This window comes from Lygodium microphyllum, chromosome 17 (assembly GCF_053477565.2).
Source record: "Lygodium microphyllum isolate KBCC chromosome 17, Lygodium_microphyllum_v1.1.10, whole genome shotgun sequence".
Taxonomy (NCBI): Eukaryota; Viridiplantae; Streptophyta; class Polypodiopsida; order Schizaeales; family Lygodiaceae; genus Lygodium; species Lygodium microphyllum.
The window spans coordinates 79,585,152-79,605,310 of NC_141151.1; the positions used below are offsets into that span (position 1 = coordinate 79,585,152).

The 20,159-nt window shown below is 42.8% G+C and overlaps 1 protein-coding gene and 1 pseudogene across 2 annotated transcripts in view; both read right to left on the bottom strand.

The window, feature by feature from the left end:
- The window catches only part of ABCB28 (non-intrinsic ABC protein 8), an 86,735-nt gene that overhangs the window by 22,025 nt on the left and 44,551 nt on the right, over positions 1-20,159 (bottom strand). The window lies entirely within an intron of this gene.
- LOC148022080 (uncharacterized) lies at positions 5,131-6,240 on the bottom strand (annotated as a pseudogene).

Here is a 20,159-nt window from a genome sequence, read left to right on the forward strand (position 1 = left end):
CTGCATAGGTACTTGGTGGTATCTGGCGCCAATTGTTAGCCTAGGTCATTCATTTGGCTATAAGTGTCGGTTGTTTGGTAGCACTGAAGAAGTGGCGTTTAATGGTACCTAACGCCAATCTGATCGTCAAAGATGGCGCAGAGACACTCGGGAATAGAAGTTGCCTAGCCAATTTAATTATTGGCCAGTCAGATTATTTTTCAGGGCACCGAAATAATTATTAGATTAATTTTCAGTGTTTAAAGAGTTGGAGAGTGACATCCACCGGAGACGAGTAGAATCTACAAACATGACTAAAACAAAAGAACTCAGACAAGAACACAATAAATGCAATAACACAAAACACGAATAGAGAAGAAAGAGAACTTTGAAGTGAATGCTATAAATTTATGAGAGAGTGTATAGATGCTTAAAGGCAGAAAAATGGGAGTAGTTAGAGAGTGGCATCCATGGAGACAAATCCTAAGGCCTATAACCACCAGTTTTGAGCTAAGATAATGCTGAAAGTGGAAGGGCAGCAGGCTAGAAACTCAAACATAGCAGTCTGGAGGGCTAGAACTGGTAAATGCAATAGTGTAACCACCCAGAGACAGAGGTAGCTGATCATCAGCAGCAATAGCAAGTTGGACAACAGCTATGGAAGGTAAGGTTGATGATAATGTGGCATGTACTGCAGTAAATGCAAGCTGTAGGAACCTCTAGAAGTGGCTGACCAGCAGGGTGGCCTGCCTAATCTGCAAACACAGCTATTTGGGAGCTGTAGGATGGTCGTCGATAGTAGGAAGCAGAAGGTGGCAGCAATGGACATGGCACTAGTGGCTGGTAGTGTTGTGGCAGAAGATGCTAGTGCTGGACAGCCACCAAAAAGGGAGCTGATGGCTGAAAACCTGCAAAACAAGGATGATTTCACGAAGCTGATCCAAATGGATGCTTGTACAACAATTCAAAGAGAATGACAAACCAGACTAGCCTAGAGGACACTGGTGCTAGCCTAGGTGTGTGGTCCCCATCACACACATCTATCAATAGAGCCTTAGTGAATAAATGTCATATTGAGGTGTGAAAATGATCCTAGGTGGAAGTGTAGGAGGAGACCCCAAAACAAATACAAAACGTGCTTGTGGTGAGAAATGTAATGAGTGGGGTTATCAAACCACTCACCCAAGCCTTTAGAGACCTATAAGGTAGGGGAGGAGGGGGTTATCAAACCACTCACCCAAGCCTTTAGAGACCACTCACCCAAGCATGTGTGCAAGAAGAAGCAAATGGTGCAGCAGCTAGAGGCATAGCCCCGCTTAACTATCCAAGGGGAATACCACACATGGATGCACTCACGGCCTGCTATAGTTTCTTAGTTGGTAGACCCTTTGCCATAGTATCACACTCCTCATCCACATGGCCCAAACGTTGGCAATGTGTGCAAAACCTATTCTTTTTAGAAAGTTGCTGCCAGATTTCTTTGGTTTCATCTAAGGGGTGTCACCCTTGGTTTGAGTTGCCTTCCTTGCTTGAGAGTTCTTGCCACCTTCAGTATTCCCCTTCATAGAAGTGATAACTAGAGCCCTCTCTAAATAGGAAAATGGGGAATTTTTATGGACTTGATCATGCACCCTTGGATAATGCAAGAGCTAGAATTCGAACTTGTAAAAGATTGGCAAATTAGGGCAATGAAATTATGTGTTGCATAAAGTGGAAGTATCTAGAAGGTAACTTGTTTAAGAAAAATGTGATCTCATTGTCATCTAACTTCAGTGAGCTAGTAGTGATAAACTCGGCCAATAATCACTTATATTCAGCCAATTTGACTTTCAGATCATTCCCTTCCTTAAAAGGAAACTCGTGCACCACACAATCAAAATTGATACACTGGGTTGGATCTCTTGTTGCATAGCAATCAAGGAGATGACTGCAACAATCAGATGCTAGGGGAAAGTGTTATACTTGCAAGTGAAACTCAAGAAGTAACCTCTGCAAGCTCTCCATTGACAAATATGATCAAGGTGGGCCAGCTAAAGGTTTGGCATAGGCTCTAAACCAACTACTAGGTCCCAAAGACCCTAGAACTCGAGCACTTGTTACATGAGGTTAGACCAAGTAGTGAAATCGATCCATCGAAACAAGTCTTATCTATAAAGGCATTCTTGGTTATAGCAATAGGAGTGATAGTTCTAAGGAAGGAATAGGATGGGTAGGGTAGGTAAGGTGAGGGAGTGGAGCACACTTGGGATTTAACCCCAAAGTGCCCACCATGCATGCAAGATGTAAACACAAAGGATCCAATAGTAGCGGGTATGGGCTGACCAGGCAAGGGCATGGTAGCCGTATGCATGGCCCAAGAAGGGGGATATGGACATCGTAAGAAAAGGATGGAAATTCCTACATCAAAGTGACCCATGGAGTGTGTGACAGAGTACCATAAGCAAAGGATAACACAAGCTATAGGAACCTCTCAAAGTGGCTAATCTGTAGGTCAGCTTGCCTAATCTACAAATGCAGCTGTTTGGGAGCTGTAGGATGGTTGCTAGCAAGAAGCAAAAGGCAGCAATAGTGGACAGGGTGCTGGTAGTGATATGGCAGCAATCGCTAAAGCTGGACATCCGCTCAATAGGGAGCTGATGGCAGAAAACCTGCAAAACAAGGATGATCTAAGTGGTTGAACAGCCTCTTTTTTATAGATGTGGATCCTCCCAAAATTAGAGTTTTGGCTTATAGGACACAAAAATTTTGGTAATCTTTTGGGGCTATTTTAATGAGCTTATGATGATTTAAAGTGTGATGCATCATTTTTTGCTTAATATAACCTAGAACAACAACTTTACACATGGTGTATTCTTTTTAAGCCCAAATTATGGCCAAGGCTCAGAATATGAACACTATTGTCCTATACTCCATAGTGGCATGAGCTGCTCTTGCACAGATCTTTTGGATCTACAAGGCATGGTTCCCCTAGTGAAACATACAGCACTCGCTAAATGGCTTCCAAGTCTCTACATAGTGCTCTCCTCCTTCCAACACTATTCCTCAATGCCTCTTGACAAATCCTAAAACCAACCTTCCTCCTCGGATAGGGTGGCAAATAACCTAATTAAGCACTATTTACAGCAATTAACAAATTCACAAACCTAAAATGCACACTTTACCATATAATCTTGGACATTGGACACCCTATTAGCCCCAAAACTAGTGCCCCTTTTAGTATTTATTTACCTTAATTGAGGAAGAAGTTGATGTACAATGGGATTCTCCCAATCCCTTTCGGTATTTCAATTCCCCTTTCTGTCCAAAATGACTAGCAAGTCTTCAATCCGATTTGCCCCTTGATTTAGGCAATCAATTGGTCTTCACCTACTTTGATGGAGATGGAAAACGCTCCAAATTCATTGATTTGCTAGTCCCTCCACCTGAATTTGACTGTAAACAACTTCAGTCCTATTGAATCCAAGTCTTGGAACTTCCAATTTCTGGCACGCTTCCTAACGCTGCTGCTCAGCTGTGTCTTTGTAACTCCAAGCTTCGAAATTTTCGAAGGTTCTTTACAGCCAATGCCTTTGTGAAAATGTCAGCTATTTGATCATGTGTGCTGACATATACCAAGTCAATCTCACCTACAAGTACGTTCTCTCTCATTAAGTGGTAATGCATGTCAATGTGTTCTGTCCTAGCACGAAACATTGGGTTTCTAGCTAGTTATATGTTGCTCATATTGTCACAGTGAATGATAACTAGACTACCTCCCTGTATATTCAAATTACCCAATAACGTTTGTAGCCATATCACCTCACATGCTGCCATAGCAGCACCTCTACTCCCGAGTCACACTTTTAAGTGTACTAGCGAAGAGCTCGAGTGAATCCACATTTATCTATACATTTAAAGAATGAAGAACTTAGATTAAACAAATGAAACTTCTTTAAATATATTTCATAATCTATGAATAAAGTTATGAACTAAAAAGTATAAAAATTAGATATACGATATATGTCTAGCCATAGATATCTCATGCATAATGCGTAGCATGCGTAAATTGGAGCGACAATAAATAGTCGCTCCAATTGTCGTGTGCTAAGCTTGTTACAAATTTCGGTGTGCACGAGGGAATAGACAGACCAATTCCTCTCAACCCGTCGAGCAAACCTAAACCATGTGAAGAAAAAGTAAGTTTAAAGTAAGTTTATAAGTAAGTTTAACTAGAATTAAATGAAAAAATAGAATAGATTTTCAAACTTGTGCAAGAATGCATAAGGCCACTCTTTGAAGGTGAGCCAATTGATAGCTAAATGACTCCCACCAAAAAAGGGACTTCACCAACGATTCCCGCTTATAACAAATGGTAAATGCGAAAGCGGTGCCCCTTTGATCACTATAAATAATGAGCTCTTGGAGGAAGGCACCATGGTGCTCTTCCGCCAAAGCTTTTGGAAGAAAGGCATCACGATCGGCAAGGACATTTGCATCCATAAAGAGAAAGGGTTTTTTGAAGGCAGGATGCAAGAGTGCCGCAAACCCATGTATGGGTCACTTCATCCACTCTCATCTTTTCTTTGTCAAAAAGATAGGTGTAAGATGATAGAGATTTAGAGGGAGATTTAGAGGTGAAATTAAAAAAGAAAGTGTGAGACAATATGAAATATAAATTTTAAAACTAAAAAGAAGCATAAATCTTTTTTTTTTCTAACAATACCATGAAGAAGAGACCTCCCCATTCAAGATGGTCGATAATTGTATCTCCTTCATCGCATCCACCATAAGATGATAGAGGAGGCCAATAGTAGCCCCCTCCATGTCCATCATGCGAAGCACCTTGTAGATGGGAGTGACAGCAATGATAATGCCTCTCATATCCATCCAAAATTTCTCCTTTAAGCAAAGCCTTTGAACAGCCTTTGCTTCCACTTAGCTTGATGTGGACTCCCCTTCAAGCCATTGTTTAAACTCATCTGACACAACCGTTTTTTGTAGCTTGTTGTGAACGTCATAGAGACACTCGAGGAGAAGCCACATGGCCACAAACCGAGTCTTCAAGGGCTTCTTCAACTTCAAGTCCGAGTACAAGAGATATCTTGCAAGAACTCAGACCTTGGAGCTGACAAAGCCAACGATTGTGCAAGCATCGTTGACAATCCTCGCCATCTACTCCAACTTGCCTATATCTTCCATAAGAAGATCTATACAATGCGTAGTGCATGGTGTCCATACTATGGACGGAAACTCAGCCTCAAGTTTCCGCCCCATAGATGCACAATTCAAGGCGTTGTCCATGACAACTTGCACCACATTTTGCGGCCCAATCTAGAAGATTATACACAGTGAAATTAGAATAAATTTGAAAGGTTAAAAGAAGAGATTACAAAACAATGGATTTAGAAGCATTACCTCAATGATAGCTTGCCATATGTACCGATACATGAACGAGCCCGTGGTTCTCCTTCTCCTTGTGCTCGCATCCACTGCTCATAGAAAGTATATGCCAAGTGGGCAAGAGACAAGGATGTTGATGATCCCCCTTTTTTTTCGGTCACTCCATCTATCGGATGGGATAGAGCATCCATACTTCGCCCAACTGCCACGCATGGGCTTAAGGGACTTATCAATCCTCTCTCTCTCCTAATAAAGTTTCTTGGTACGCATGTCATTGTACGTGACACCGTACCATCCCTCACATGGACCAACAGCGGCAATGGCTTTCACCATCTGCTTCCATCGATCCACTTTGAGAATATGGAAAGAGAGATTGGACTCAATTATGGTACGTGCAATCTCTATTTCTACTTGCCTTTGCCTCTCCTTAAGAAAGGAGAGAAGACCGCAAACTTGCTCCGTTGCTTGGGCAAGAGTGGCTTGTCTCTTTGGCATAGGTGCACCACTCGAATGGCTTTTTCTAGATGGGATAGAAGAGGCCCCTCCAACGGAGGAAACCAAGACAGTTGGAGAGGGATCGTCTTCCGCATCCGAGACCTCATGATCGGGAGAGATCACCTGCTCACTTGCCCTTGAAAGGCCTTTGCATCGCGTCAATGGCAAGTATTTCCAACAACAATCTTCATAGACATCGTCGGGAATACCGGGGCATGGTGTGGCTTCCTCTCCTAATTTGCAAAGGTGGACGAGAAGGCGAGTGATGGATGAGATTTGGACCTTTGGGCAATACTTGCATTGCCACTTGCAAGTGTTGGATTTCTCCTTCACCCGTTCGAAGTAGGCACAATGCAAGCGAAAAGCCTCATGGAGAGGGGGTGCCATTGATGATGTATAGAGAGAGCCTAGAGGGTCACAGGTGGAGGGTGAGATGATTGAAGAAAGGAGTGGAAAGAGTAGAGAGCTTGAAGGAGTAGAGAGCTTGAGGGAGTAGAGAGAGGCTATAGCTTGATGGAGGAGGTTGGAAGGGTTGAGAGGTTAAGAGAGGACTTGAGAAGAGAGCTTGAGAGAGTAGAAAGGATGGAGAGCTTGAGAGGAGTAGGAGGAGTGGAGAACTTGAAAGGATGAATGAGATGGTGGGAGAGGGGAGGGGAGATTTTAAGAAAGGGAGAGTGCTTTGGGGTTTAGGATTGGCCCTTGGGTTGGGGGGGGGGGGGGGGGGGGGGGGGGGGCGGGAAGAGAGAGGGAGAGGAAAGGAGAGAGAGTTTTTAAACTTGTTAGTTTAAAACTTTAATCTTTAATCTTTTCTCTTGAGTCTTCGTGAGAAAGAAAGAAAAGATAGAGAGAAAGAAAAAAAAAGAGAAGATTCAAGAAAGAAAATAAGAAAAATAAAGGTGAGCAAGGTGAGAAAGAAAAGAAGAAAAGAAGAAAAGAAACGTAAGAAAGAAAGAAGAAAAGAAAGGTAAGAAAGGAAATAAAAACGGTCAAAAAAGTGACCGTTTACAACTTTATTGGCCGCAAGGCCCACGCATATGGAAGTCAGGACTTGTGTGCGGCGTAATGGTCACGGCGGGGAGCAGTCGGCGGACGGGTCACAAGGAACCGCACGGGCCACGATGGGGTGTAGTCGGACGGGACCGGACACAGCGGACAAGACAAGACGGGTCAGACGGGTTGACCCATCCGTCAAACGTGGACAACCTTGGCCCCAGTCCTTGAGACATGGGAGTTTGGGGGTCAATATTTCACATTTGCATAGTATGTTTGCTGCATTAAGCATCATACATATATTTAGCATTCATTATCTTCTTTTGTGTTTATTATCTCTAAGTTACCCTAACTCTAATTGTGTTCTTTGTTAGCTTGTGCTATGTTGTACTATTGTACTTGTTATCTGTAGATGCGTATTTCTTTACATGGTATTAGAGCAACGTACTTACTAAAGAAACCTAGGCTTTTAATTGTAGCTCATCATTAAAAATAGATTCACTGCGGAAAGGTGACTTCAAACACGTCTACATCGCTTCAATCTCCACAACCCTCCATGCAAATACCCGAGCAAGAATGGGCCTCATAACTTGCTTCGTAAGGATCTAATACAGGAGGTTCTTTGCAAGATTTTGGTGATACTCAAGAGGATGAAGGAATTATGCAATCAATCCACAATAGTGTAAGTCTTAAAGAGGATTGTTATCAGTATGTAAACACAAGAAGAGGTGCTTACAAGAAAAAAACTGTAAACCCTTCAATAAGGTTTCCTTCTTCTACTTTTCCTTCAAGCTTTGATTCTCATGGTCAATTTGAAGTACATGAAACATCACATTCTTCTTTTTTTCCATCTTCACCAACATTTCAATTTGAATGGCTAAATTTAGAATATCAATTTAACGAATTCACTCACTTATCATCCCCTTACTTAAAGTCCCCAATCATCCAACCCACTTCTTTTGGTACATTACCATTCACACCATTTACCTTCCCTATGCAAACACCACTAATGATGTCTCACATCACACCGGAGGATACTTCAAACATAGACACATCCTTTAGGACCTTTTCTTTTGGAGGTGGTGCAAGCGCACCAATGCAGGAGGCTCGACATCCATGTTATACACTCCAGGATTTATGCATGGGACATACTCCCAAGCTTTCCCAAGTGTGGATTAGTTGGTACCACACTTCGCCCAAATGGCTTTACCTAGTGGACTAAGAAGTTATATTCTAGTAATTCAGCCTATAGTTGGGGGAGGCTATCAAGTCCCAATGCCTCCATAGACGACACCTTTTGGACCATCACAACCTATTCCTACCTACCCATCTCCTCCCCCTTACTACCCTCCTTACCCCTTTTATCCAACACCTCATGGTTCTTTCTCCTCGTCACCCAAGCATGCATTCACTGACTCATTTTAATAGGTCTAACTACACCACTTGGCAAAGATGATGAGGCACGTCCTAGACTCACAAAACTTGTGGGACCAGCAAAAAGTGATCTCATAGCGACTATATCCACATTCTATGAGTTTAAATGTCAGCTGCTGTATTATACTCAATAGTTTGATCAGTTCCATAGCACACCCTCCTTAAAGGACGCTTTTGTCACTACCTCTCAAAGGGGGAAACAAGGGCAAGGCAAGAATGCTCAAAACCGAAATCAAAATCAAAATCAAAACCAGAAACAAGTGAATCATAAACTAGACTAATATCAAACACGGGTGACAAATTGTACCCAAGAAAATAGGTATTGCCAGTACTGTCAAAAGACTGTCCATTTTGACAAGGCGCGTTGATTAAAGGCAAGAGATACCCAACCAAAACCTATGAATGAGAACCCTGCCCCTCAGTCGCATAGCCCCTCGTAGAGGAGGTAGGGTGGTGGCAATCAAAATAAGGGCAGTGGACGACTTAGACCCACATTCCCAATGGTCAACCATCACATCCTATTTCGTTCTCAACTCCACAAATGTCTAACTAGTCTGTTGGACTAAAGGCCCAACTCGTCTCTACAAAGACATTAGAGGATGCAAGCTTAGTCCGTATTTGCAAGTTACCTCCTAACAAAGCAACCACAGAGACCCACTACACACAACCGAGCACATCTTCTCCTGTTTGGATTGTGGATAGTGCAGCCCCCCATCTTGGACGTTTTTGTCTCCCAAGCCTCTACAACCGGGAATGTCCAATGTGGGAACAACTCCTCGGTCAAGATCTATAGTCTAGTTACTAATGAGAGCTAGGATCTTGTTTCCCTGGACAATATATATTATGCTCACCACCTTGGGGTGAACCTTTTATCCATTCAGTAGCTTTGTTGATTGGGGAGAATAGTCTTTTTACTACGACCACAGTCAAGGTCATAGACTCTTAGACTAGTTTAGTGAGTACTCATGGCAAGGCACAGCCTAGTGGCCTATGTATAATGAGTCAATTTCTTTCCCAATCAATTGCTGAGAACTTTTGAGTTCCACAATTTCCAAGTATTAGCCACCACATAGGAGCCTAGAAACAATGAGCATCCCTAGAATTTTGGCTTTGGACACCTCAGGTACGACTCTCTTTATGAGCTATCGCGCTATCAAATGGTTGAGGGCCTTCCACACCTTAAACTCTCCAAGGATGCCTATTTAGCCTGTCAGCTTGGGAAGTAGCATCGCATGCCATTCCCTCAACAAACTACACATAGAGCTGAGAAGCCCCTTAGATTGATTCATATTGATCTTTGTGGGCCAGCACTACCGCCCTTAATGGCACATTTGTTGAGAATCAGCAATCACACTCACTAAACAGCCTCTTTGTATGGAGCTTCAGGGCCAAGGACATGCAAGTAAAAAGGAACCGCTCTTCTGTGACTTCTGCAAAAGGACCGGACATACTGAGAAGTTCTGTCATGCTAGGAAGAGGTCCCAAAAGGCCTATCTTGCAGCTGTGAAAGAAGAAGAAGACCATGGACCAAAAGATGAAGAAGAAGATGAAGATGAAGACCACCAAGATTGGAAGGACAAGACTCATCAGTCCTTCTACTCTCATTACTCTGATAGACTGTTTTAAAAGCCTTGTACTTCCTTGCCCTAATGCTTCCTGCCATAAGCTTTGTAAACTCCTCATGTAACTTGGCATTACAGTCCCTGTACACTTTGTGAGGCCCCTGTTACAGCCTCTGGATGTCCATCATGTTTTGGTGCCCACACTTAGCCTTTTCTGCGACAGCCTCTAGTGTCTACCATGTTTGTGGTGTGCCCACACTTTGCAGGTGGTTCTCATTACAGCCTCTACATACTTTGTGCCTTTCTAGTTGTGATTGAGGAGGGGTGTTGAGAATCAGCAATCACACTCACTAAACAGCCTCTTTGTATGGAGCTTCAGGGCCAAGGACATGCAGGCTAACCTATCCCATATGCACAGTGGTGCCTACTACAGTTTCCTACTTTCCTATAAAGCATTGTACTTGCTTCCTTTTCTTAATGCAATGATAGTACTCTTTTCTTTTCAGTGAAGTGTCAATGTCATTGTCCACATACACAAGATTGTGTTTATGAGTCCAAGTCTCAATCTTGGAACCTAATTTACGTGTGTAGCAAACAGTGTCTTTGTCTTCTCCATCATGAGTCCACATTTCTCCTTCCATCCACCATAACTCACTGCCATGCTCTAGATCCCGCATGTTTCTCAACAACATTGTACTTTTTTTTAAATTATGGATGACTGTTTGAGGTATATATGGATGTATTTCTTAAAGCATAAATCTAATGCATTTACATATTTCTCTACAAGGGTGTGTCTTGTACAAAATCAAACAGGTCATCGTATCAAAACCGTAAGGGGTGACAGCAATCGTGAATTTACCTCCCACGAGTTTTCTGAGTTCTTGTATAAGCACAACATCTCTCATCCACTCTCCTCTACCAACTCCCCCTCTCACAATGGAATCATAGAGCGTAGAAACTAGACTGCAATGAATATGGCATACTCTATGTTGTATGCAGCAAAGCTCCCCTAGCACCTATGGATTGAGGCTCTTAACACATCTGTGTATATCCTCAACTGGTGCCCGCCGACTGGGGTGGTCTCTCATAAGACCCCCTTCAAGGCATTCTTTGGTACTCCGCCTCTTAAGTTCCACTTCAAAGTCTTTGGATGTCATGCCTATATACACATTCTTGATGATAGATAGGAAAGCTCAATCCCTGTAAATATCTCTTCATTTTTGTAGAGTACTTCTCCAAGGCAAAAACCTATCCCTTGTTCAATCCTCAGACGAACAAGGTGATTACCCAAAAATATATAGTTTTTGATGAGAGGGATATAGTACATCCCACTGTACTGGCCACCGAGCCAATGCCTTAGTCTACTTCATCAAAGATAGTGCATCTAAGCCAGCCCACTTCTGATCCACCTATAGAGTCTTCCACACCCAAGCCTCCTAGGAATACATCACCTCGTTGGTACCAATAGATCATGTGGGATCCAAGGATCCTTTCATCAAATTCCATCCCAGAGGGCCCAAGAAGATCTACCTCGCTTGCACCTACTACCACGTTTGTGTCTATCTTTACGGGAGATTATATAGAACATTCTCAACTAGAGAGTTGGCATGAGGCTCTAAAGCATTCCCAATGGTGTGAGGCCATGGAAAAGGAACTTGAGAGCATTGACCGAAATGACACTTGGGCCTTGGTGAATCATCCAGGCCACAAGAAGGTCATTGGGACTAAGTGGATCTTTAGAACCAAATGAAAGCTAATAGGACTTTGAATAAATACAAAGTTGCCTTATAGTGCAAGGTTTTTAACAAAAATATGGTATTGATTATAAGGATCCATTTGCACCCACGATGCATTTGGCATCATTCCCCTTGTTAGTCCCACTAGCCGCTCACTACAGTTGGCCGATCTATCAAATGGACGTCAGAAGTGCATTTCTAAATGGTTATCTAGAGGAGGAAGTCCATGTGGAGCAGCCACACAGATTCTCTTTTGCAGACCGCAAAGATAAGGTCTTTTGTTTGTGGAAAGCTCTTTACGAACTGAAGCAAACACTGTGATCATGGTTCCATAGAATGGATGAGTTCCTTAAAACTTATGGTTTTCTTTCTACCCAAACTTATATATTGGATCTACTTTAGAAGAGGTTATTGTATATTGATGATTTACTTATTACAAGCTCAACATTTGCTACCATTGTAAATATTAAGGCCTTTCTTAGCTCAACATTTGAGATGACTGACCTCGGTCAAATGTCTTATTTTTTGGGGATGGAGGTAGTTGGATCTGGGAATTCCATTTTTGTCTCTCAATAGAAGCATGCACTTCAACTAGTTGAACAGTTTTGCATTGATGAAACATGGCCTGTGGCCATGCCCTCAACCTACATAAACTGCCCTAAATAAGCATGATAAATGCCTGTGGTGGAGAGTGAAGCACAACGCCCAATGCAATAGACTAAAAGAGTGTAATCTGAAAGTATAAAGTACAGCCGTTAAACCTTGGGGTTGTAGGGGGTGCTCACACCCGACGAACACGATAAGTGCCCGTAAGTGTGTGACATAAGCACATACAAAAGAAGACAATAAGTCTAGGGGAAAAAACCTCTCATATCGAAAGTAAAAAGTGCCCCAATGTCCTATTGATCACTGACAGTCCTCTATGAGCGTAAGCGTGAGTGAAAACCCAACAAACCCACCTGGAGTAAAGATTGATCAAAAGTACAAGGATCATCCGCCACCAAAGGAGATCAAATTTAAAGCATTGCAAAATGCTTCAAATTTGTCACAAGGAAGAGCTGTGATGAAGATGTCTGCCACATTATTGGTTGTGGGACAATAGACAAGGCTGATATCACCTACATGTAGGCTCTCTCTGGCAAAGTGATAATGTATCTCAATGTGTTTCGTACGTACATGAAACACTGGGCTCCGTGCCACTGCAATGGGACTCTAACTGCCAATGAACAAAGGAGTAGGCTCCGTAACAGATACATCTAGATCAGCTAGCAAGCGTCTAATCCAAACACATTCAACTGTGGTAGTGAAAGCTGTCTTGTATTCAGCTTCACATGACGATGTGGCAACAGTGGATTGTTTCTTGCTAAGCCAAGATATGCAAGATGACCCAAGAAAGAAACAATTGCCACTAGTGGAGTGACGTGAATCATAATCACTAGCCCAATCAGAATCACTACAAGCATGTAACTACAGTGGTCCCTCCTTGGCATAAAGCAATCCAAGAGATCTAGTACCCTACAAGTAATGAAAGGCACGCTAACAGCTTGCCAATGTGGCATGCATGACTGATGCATATATCTGCTCAGGGCTGAAACTGCAAATTGTACGTCCCCCTAGTGTTGCATAGGTAAATAAGACATCCAACTGCTGGAGCATATGTGTGTATATCAAACAAATCACTGTCATCATGTAATGACAGCTTTAGTCTAGGTTCCATTGGTGTATAGACTGGCTTGCAATCCTGCAAGCCAACCTCTCAAGAAGTTTACCAATGTATCTTGACTGTGATAAACCAATGCCTCTAGCATCATGTATGAACTGAATGCCCAAGTAATAATGCAAAGACCCCAAGTCTGACATTTCAAAAGTTTGTTGCAAATTTTGTTTGAATGTTGAAATCTGATCAGCATGTGTCCCTGTAAGCAAAAGATCATCAACATATAGACAAATGATTGGCATGGATCTCCCCTCTTTACATACATAAAGGGTAGACTCAGATGAGCTGTTTATAAATCCTTGGCTGAGCAAAAAGACATCTATCTTTGCATGCCAAGCTCTGGGAGCTTGTTTCAAACCATATAAAGCCTTTTTCAGTTTGCAAACCAAGTGTTCGGATCCCTCAACTGCAAAACCAATGGGCTGTTGTACATATACTTCCTCATGAAGTTCCCCATGTAAAAATGCAGTTTTAATATCCAACTAAAGCACAGTCCATCCATAATGGGCAGCCAAAGCAACCATAGACTTGGTCATCATTCGGGAGGTAGGAGCAAATGTCTCCTCATAGTCAATGCCTTTCTTCTGTGCATAGCCTTTAGCTACAAGTTTTGCCTTATATTTGTCAATGGATCCATCTGCATTCCGTTTCAGCTTGTAGACCCATTTTGTTCTAATGGCTTTCTTCCCAAAGGGCCAAAGGCACTAAATCCCATGTTTGATTCTTAGTAAAAGAATCCAATTCAGCTTGCATTGCTGCCATCCAATGCACACTTTGTTATGCATCCTCAAAACATTCAGGCTCCTCATCATCAATTGTGCTTGCTGCCATAACAAACTCCATGGTATGTGTAGTATCATGCATACGAGCTTGCCTTTTAGTACAACCAACCATGGGTACATCCAAATGACTATCTTTCATAATCTATAAATACCATCTAGGCATTTGTCTTGCCTCCTAACTGTGCATAAGCTCTTGCTGAATTTCAATTTCAGCACTTTGCTGAATATTCAGATCAGCCAATGGCTGATTTTCTGCATTTTCCAATGGAGCAGCTCGCTGAACATTGAGTTCACTTACTGAAACTCCAGCTGAATCACCAAATGTAATGGGCATCGGCCCTTCAAATACATCACGGGAAGCCTGATATGTGTCTAAACCAGCAAGGGACAATTCTGATTTTTCATCAAATAGTACATCCCTACTAACAAACACCTTTTTAGAGACAGGATCATAGAGTCTGTAGCCTTTGCTCTCACTACTATATCCCACAAAAATGCATTTGACAGCCTTGTTATCCAACTTTTTTCTAAGTACCTGTGGAATGTGTGCATATGCAAGACACCCAAAGGTACAAATGTGTCCAACAGAAGGTTCCGGCTGTTCCAAGCCTCAAAAGGTGTAATTTTCTTTAATGCTTTGGTGGAGCATCTAATCAAAACATGGGAAGCACACATAATGGCTTCTATCCAAAAATTGTGTGGCAAGCTCTTCGCTTTCAGCATACATCTGGCCATCTTCATGAGTAACCGATTCTCTGCAACCCCGTTTTGCTATGGAGTATAAGTAGTAGTGAACTAATGAACAATGCCCTCTGCTCCAAAAAGGAATTCAGCATAGAGGATATATATTCCCCCCCTCTGTCCGAAAGGAGAGTCTTTATTTTACAGGCAGATTGGTTCTCAACAAGTGCAACAAAAGCCAAGAATGCATCATACACTTTTGACTTTTTCACCAAAGAGTAGACCCAACAGAATCGAGTAAAGTCATCAATAAAAGTCACAAAATAGTAACATCCTCCCAATGACTTTGTCTGCATAGGCCCACATACATGTAAATGCACTAACTGTAACCTAGCTATGGCTCTAAAAGCAACATCACGGGGAAACGAAAACCGATGCATTTTCCTCAAAATACATCCCTCGCACAAGTGCTCAGGAGGTCTCTCCAGAAGAGGTAATCCATCTAGCATCTGTGTACACTATAAGAGCATCAAGCTACCAAAGTTCACATGCCCCATACAAGCATGCCATAACTCTGCCCCTATATCATAGCAAGAGTAAGAGTGGATACCAAGTACGCTGATTGATCAACTGAAAGAGCATCCAACTCATATAACTCATGACATAAAGTGCTAGTCAAGACCAAAGTCATGTGTTCTTTGTCTCTCACCATGCATCTGTCATCATCAAATGTAACGTACAATCCACAACGTGCCAAAGAAGAAATAGAGAGCAAATTCTTCTTTATACTGGGCACAAACAAAGCATCCTGTAGGCGGAGAATAGAGCCATCAATGGCTGTGAGCACAATCTCCCCAATACCTCTAACAGGGTATGATGCATTGTTGGCACATTGTACAAACTTGCCAACTGGAGCTGCACCAACAGAAGCAAATAAATCTCTGCGAGATGTGATGTGCCTAGAAGCACCACTATCAAAAAACCAAGTGCCTGCATCCTCAGTAGAGCTAAATGCTCGATCAGCCTAAGAAGTGTTATAACTATATGTGTAGAAGCAATACTTTATGTCTGCAACAAAGAAAGCAAAATCAGTAGTAGTGGAAGGAGCATCAAAAACAGACATTCCTGACTTCTTTTTCTTCTCCTTGTGACGAGGCGCTTTCTATACTCAATGATGTAATGGCTTGGCTTCTTGCAATAATGGCATTTGCCCTTTTTGGCTTGCGTGTCCCCCTTGTTTTTTACTTCCCTGTGAGGTGCCTAAAAGTCCCAGAGCTCTGCAGAGCATTCTTTACTTGGCTTCCTTTGCCCTTCTGTCTAGCCATAAAAGCCTGCTCAGAGGCTACGACATCCACACCACTATTTCTTCTTGTTTGCTCCTCCTCTAGAAGCAAACTAACTAACTGAAGAAAGAAAATAGGTTGTGGGGCTATCCTCATTGTGAGGTTTAGGGTAGTGTGAAAAGCCAAGTACGAAGGAGATAATGAGTCCAATGTAGTAGATATCAGCTGTGCATCTAAATAGTACTCATCGACATTCATAAGTTGCTTGCGCAAGTTCTGAATTTTGTTCAAGTGATCCTACATAGAATCACCCTCATCCATCTTCAATGTTTCAAGCTCTTTCTTTAAGAAAGAGATGCGGGTCTCATTCTTACCAGCAAACATCTGCTCCAAAGTTAGCCAAGCTTCTCGTGAAGAAGCTTCCGAACAAATGTGGGGGATGATGGACCACTGAACTGCCGATGCAATTAGCAACAAAGCCTATGCATCCCATGTATCCCATACTTTTTGAGCTGCTAATCTTTGGGGAAGTGGCTGAAGTGGAGCAGGCTGAACAGGCTAAGGTGCTCGTTGTCCATGTCCTCCTGGAGGAGTAGTAGGAACCACAACTCCGGGCCTATAACTTCTTCTCCACTAACATAATCCCAAAGATTTTTCACAACAAGCACATTCTTCATCATGAAGGACCAAAGTGAGTAATTGTTACCATCCAATCTGTCCTCTTTGGATACATAGGTAAATACATCTCCTTCCTAATTTGCCATGATAATCAATACCAAAAGAAGGCAAAAGAGCAATGTCCAAGCTAGAATAACCTGAAAATCTCCAAAATTTCCAGAAATTACAGCAAATAGCTTGCTGCAATTAGTACACTGAGGTACACAGTTACAATGTCAAAACTGTCTGTAATGCATGCAGTCCAAGGTGCATTCAATGTTCAGCAACACTGTATGAGCAAAAACCCCAAAATTGTCCAAAACCGTCTATCTCTGACTAAGACTGTAGTACATGTGCCAATGTCTTCAAAAAACTCAAAAGCCCCAAAATTTTTAATAAATTTGCCTAGAAATTTGCATCAACCGTATCTCAGACACATATGCAGATCCTTGTACTTGTTGGGCAAAAGCCCCTTTTCCAAAGATGAATCTGGAGTAAAAAGGAAAAAAAAAAAAAATTAACCTCTGAAATCAATCGACCAGTCAAGTTGGTGGCCACAAGCGCAGGTACAGATGCAGGCGGCACTTCCAGGCGAGCTGGCTGGTAGCTGAGTACAGGCGGGCACAGATACAAGCACAAGCGCAAGTACAGGCGCAGGTGGGGACAGGCGGCGCAGGTAGACGTGGCACAAGGTGTGGGCGGCGAGTGCCTAAGGTCCAGGCAGGTGGACGCAGGCTGGTTGTGTTCCCAGACAGACGCAGCACAGGAGGCAAGCGTGGCACAGACAGCACTCAAGTCGCAATAAGGAAGCCAATCGAGCCAGGCGTTGGTGGTCGTCAGAGGCTGCAGGCGACTGCAGGTGTCGTCAGAGGTAGCCTAGCGGGTGTATCCTAGGCATGTCAAAGGCGGATATGGCTGGACAGTGGTGCTGCCAGGCGAGCTGGCGTCAGGGGGCTGAGTTGGCAAGTGCAGCATTGGACTAAAGACAATCGGGCACTTGACGAGCTGCTGCAAGCGGCACTAGCAGTCTTCCACTGAGGCACTGCTGGTGAGGCAAAGCTGTAATGAGCCGAGACTTTTGGAGGCTAAGTAGAGCTTAACTGAGCAGAACCTCAGCTCTGATACCTAGTGTGAGATGGAGAGAGGATTGAAGCTCAGCTAAGAGTGTAGTAAGCAGTGTGGAGAGTGAAGCACAACACCCAATGCAATAGACTGAAGGAGTGTAATCTGAAAGTACAAAGTACAACCCTTACGCCTTAGGGTTGTAGGGGGTGTTCACCCCCGAACACGATAAGTGCCCGTAAGTATGTGACATAAGCACATACGAAAGAAGACAATAAGTCTAATGGAAAAAACCTCTCGCACCGAGAGTAAAAAGTGTCGGAGTGTCCTATTGATCACACTGACACTCCTTTATGAGCATAGGCATGAGTGAAAACCCATCAGATACAATAATAATGACTTATCATAGACCATACAATAAAGAACCACCAAAATAGAACCATGGATATCCAAGTAGTAGGTGATCAAGCCACCACCAAGGTGCCTCTGAGAGAACTTGATATCGATGTTGATCGTACCAACTCCAAAAAATAGAGAAGAAACATAGCAGTCTTTGTTTCTGTCATCAATATCTCATTGTAGCATACAAGACCATCATGTCAAAAATCCCACTAAACATACATGACCATGGATTCCCCGCCTTTGGCCAAGACCTCCAAAGCATTTCCTCATGTAAGCTCAGACTAGAAGCCAATCCCGCTCTCTGTCAAGTAACAACCCATCATGAACCTAGATTTAAGCCTGTCAAACTTCAATCAATGTGTTAAGAATATCCCTCTCTCTAGAACCTGTGCACCTGTATACCTATATAGATGAGGCTCACTGGCCCACCTCACCCTTTCACACTCCCTCTCTCTCACACTAGAGAGTTGTGAGGGATGACTGCATCATTTGTACTAGAAAGCAACAGAGCAAGGACCATCCAAGCTCATCCCTGGGTCGAAAGAAGCCAATCCCTTCCGTGCCTTGGACCTCGCCTTGACCAAAGGAACAAAATCAGAGTTCGTGGAAGAGGATTACTCTATGGAGGAGTCCGTATCGTGTTTTTTCTTCGCGTCTCCGTCTTCTTCCTTGAAGCCGCTAACCCTTTGCAATCCTTCCGCAAACATCCCTTCTTACCACAATGGTAACAATGGGCCTTCAACTTCTTCATATCCTCCCTCTCTAAAGCCTTAAAATCCTCATTGAAACCACCAAACTGTGATAGAAGCCTCCCTTGTAACTGTAAAGATGTCTCATGCTCAAGCAACATCAAGGACATCTGTAGAAAACTAACACGTGTAGATGACGTATGAGCCCTCAAAGCATTGGCCACTCCATCAAACTCCGAAGGCAGCTTGTAGAGTACAGTCTCCATAAGATGGGCCTCTCGAAGGATACACTGCGTGTGTCAATTGGTTCTGCACCTACATGACACAAAGTAAGAAAGATTGAATAGCATCCATCAGCTCGAACTTCATCTGCTAGAGCTATCCATAAACAGTAAAGGCGAAGGAGCCTTCTACAACATCTGAAGCTTCATCCAAATCACAGAAGAAGTCTTGCAGGCGGTGATTGCCAAAAGAATCTCTTGGGAGATGCAAAGAAGAAGAGCTAAATATCACAAGCATCATCAATATCCCTTACGAGCACAGCTTCTTCATAGATTTCCTTGTCAAAATATGCTAGAAGAGGAGTAGGACGAACAGGATACTCACAAGCTCCACACACAACATACCATAACCACTTCTACACAAAGCAAGCTTTTGTAACAGCACTCCACATGAGATAATCAGGGCCATGTCATTTATCATCAGTGGAACAACAAGGAGGTGCCATTTGGAGAGTACAGAAAGACAAAATAAAGGAAGGAAAGAAGGAGAAAGAGAGAGAGAGAGAGTACAGCCAGCCAACAGCACAAACTACACAAAAACAAAGTTCACAAGCAGTGGACACAATCTGATCACAAAAATCGACTGCAAAAGATGAAATACAGCCACCAAACACTGTCAAATATCAGAAGATGTTGTCGCCCAGTCTTGAGAAGCATTAAATGCTGTAAATCCAAGAGCTGTCGATGAAAACAGAGATTAATCAGCAAGAAAATAATTTTATAATTGGAAAACACAAACAACTAAGACCAAAACACAGCCTCCAAAAGGTGGGGAACAATGCAATGACAGCAATCAACAATCGCCAGATCAGCAAAGGGTTGATGAAGACCTGAAATCAACAGAATAAGACAACAAGAGCATAGATCCTGAAATCTAATACCATGTCAGAAGTGGATGCAGCATTGGAAGCATAATCAAACGCTGAAATAAATTGCTGAACACAAGGACATAAGAGAAGAACACAGAAGAACTCTACAAAGAAGAGAACTCAAAAGAATGATCGGGAAATGGAATCCATATACTAAACAT